At 67.0% G+C, this 2,500-nt stretch overlaps 1 pseudogene; it reads left to right on the top strand.

The window, feature by feature from the left end:
• Positions 1-1,983: 1,983 nt before the first annotated feature.
• The window catches only part of LOC116893333, a 2,533-nt pseudogene continuing 2,016 nt past the window's right edge, over positions 1,984-2,500 (top strand).

Genomic DNA, 2,500 nt, shown 5'->3' with positions numbered 1-2,500 from the left:
CGGCAGCTTTCCGACGCACGCCCCCAGAGGACGGTGGGCCGACGGCCCCTGCAGACGCACCCTCAGCCGACAGGCCCCACGGACCGGCGTGGGCGACAGCCACTAAGCCTTTTCTTCTACACCGGGGCGATTTTCCCCCGCACACGCCCCAAGAGACCAGGCGAGACGCCTGCCGCTGCCGCGCGGCCGACGCCTTCAAACTCGTTCTTTCTTCCCCTGCTTCCGCCGGGCGGCTCCTTTCCCCAGGCACCTGCGACCGCCCCTGGGCCTGTGCAGACGCCCGGCTGCCCCCCGGGAGGAGGGGCCTGGCAGCACGGCCGCGGGTCGGCCAGACGAGGAGCGAGAGAGACAGGACCGCCGGCGGGGCGGGGAGGTGGGAGCGAACCGGCAGAACGAGGACCGTCGACGGCAGGGCCGGCCGCAGCGGCAACCCCCCGCGGGAGACGCCTCACAAGGGACCGGGAGGCCGCTCGGGCGGCGACCGGGCACGCGAGCCAAACCGGCGGGAATCACACTGCACCCAACCCGGAGCAGTCCCGCCACGCCCGCGGCACCGAGCCGACCCGAAACCAACGGACACCCCCGGGAGCCCGAGGAGACGCCAACCGACGCGAGAGAGAACCGAGGCAGACGCCGACGCCAACCGACGAAGACCCCCGCCTGGCAGCGGGTCCCCAACGTCCGACGACGCGCCGGACGCGGCCGACCGCCGGTTCCCCCAAATAAGAAGTCCGCCCCCGAGAGCGAGGCCAAACCCCGCGGTTCACGGACCCTCGAGAGCCCCGCGGAGGGGGAAGGGGGGGTAGGAGGGCTCCCGCGATCTCCACCGGCCGTGGGAACGCTGCCGTGGAAGGGGGGGACGAGGCGGCAACCGCAGACGCCCGAGAGCACGCGGCACGCACCACACGCGACACGACCTCGCCGCGAGAGTGGCCGGGACGTGGGCGCGCGTAGGAGGGACGCACACGCGACGGAGGGCACGGGGGAAACGGGGAGGCGGGTGGGACCGGGAGCCCACCGCCGCCCTTCCAAACCCACCCGTCCCGCGACGACCCCTCGCGGTGAGGGGGGTACCGCGCACGCGGGCGTGTGCACGGCCCTTCCCCGCCACCTGCCACCAGAAGCCCAATCTCCCCCACAAGCTCCGCACAGCGGCAGGTCGACAGAGCCCGGTCCCGCGTGATCCCTCCTCGTACTCGGAGCGGGGAGGCGCGGGTCGCGGTAGACGAGAGAGCAAACGCTGCGCGCAGAAGGCTGAGGTCAGGGCGGGCAGCCGAGGGGACCATCCGGGAGAAGCCCCTCGGAGATCATAAAGCCCTTTCCGAAGATAGCTAGAGAAGGCAAATTCCTCACTGAGGGCGGGACGAACCCAACACCGACGAGCAGCCAAGGGCTCCGTGCACGCAACGGGAAACGAGCAACAGGCGCGGGACAGAACGGGAAGGACCACGCGCCAGCTGGTGGGGGGTCTGCGGTATCGGCAAAGGTCTCTTCCTCCGGGGTCTTCTTGAGCGTTCGCGGACCGGGGGGACCTGCGACAGGTCCCCGCCGAGAGCCAGGCCTCTTCAAGGCGCACACAAAGGAGAAGCCTTGACTTGAGGGAGTCCGGCCTTTTATAAAGGGCCAGCCGCGATCGCCAGCACCACCCCTTAACGCTGCAGGGGGCCCGCGGGTGAAGGCACCAGAAAAATAGGCACGGGTGGGCGCCACCCAACGGAAGGAGCTTTTAACCGCACAACTTTTAAACTCCTCGACCCCTTTTTTTTTTCTCCTTTTTGCCACCGCCTTCTCACCGCAGAAAGCCGCACCAGGACGCAGGAAAGCGAAAGGCACAAGCACCATGGAGCACAGAGGCACGCCGGGAGCGGGAAGCGCCACCGCTAACTCAGAAGCGGCACCTTGCGGGTCAAAGCCCGAACGCCCAGGAGCACCGCAAGGCTCACATAAAGCAGGGCGCGGTAATACACACCATTCGGGAAGGGTATGCACCGCAGCGGTTCACCACCTTCCCCGCACGGGGAAGAGGGCCGCCGCAGTGAACGTATGGGGGCAAGCGCCACACGCCCACAGGGACGCCACAACTACAGCGCGAAGTGTGCGGTCAGTGCCAGCCGACAGCCGCACTGACTTCCATGCCACACCACCCTGCAAAGGAATGGGGGAGAGAGAGGGGCCCGCTTGGCAGAACGAGAAGAGCGGTCGCCATTCGCGCTGAATGACCATTCGCCATGAATGTCCGTCCTCGCCTGGCGCGGTTAGGCCCCGCCCAAGAGAACGCGCAGCACCACATCGATCCAACGGGAGCGAGACACGCCCATGCATCGGGAACAACGGGCGTGTCTTTCTGCTTTCTAACACGCACTGGACGGGAATACGAGCGAGAAGAGCGAAAGAGAGCACGGCAAAAAGTCGCCAAGACTGCCACACACGGAAGAAAAAAAAAAAAACCTTTCGAGGGCGAGAAAAAAAAAAAAAAAGGAAGTGTTGCACCGGAGGCACG

The sequence above is a fragment of the Rattus rattus genome, chromosome 2 (genome assembly GCF_011064425.1).
Source record: "Rattus rattus isolate New Zealand chromosome 2, Rrattus_CSIRO_v1, whole genome shotgun sequence".
Lineage (NCBI taxonomy): Eukaryota > Metazoa > Chordata > Mammalia > Rodentia > Muridae > Rattus > Rattus rattus.
The sequence above is the reverse complement of the archived record's forward strand: the minus strand, read 5'-3'. Positions and strand labels throughout refer to the sequence as shown.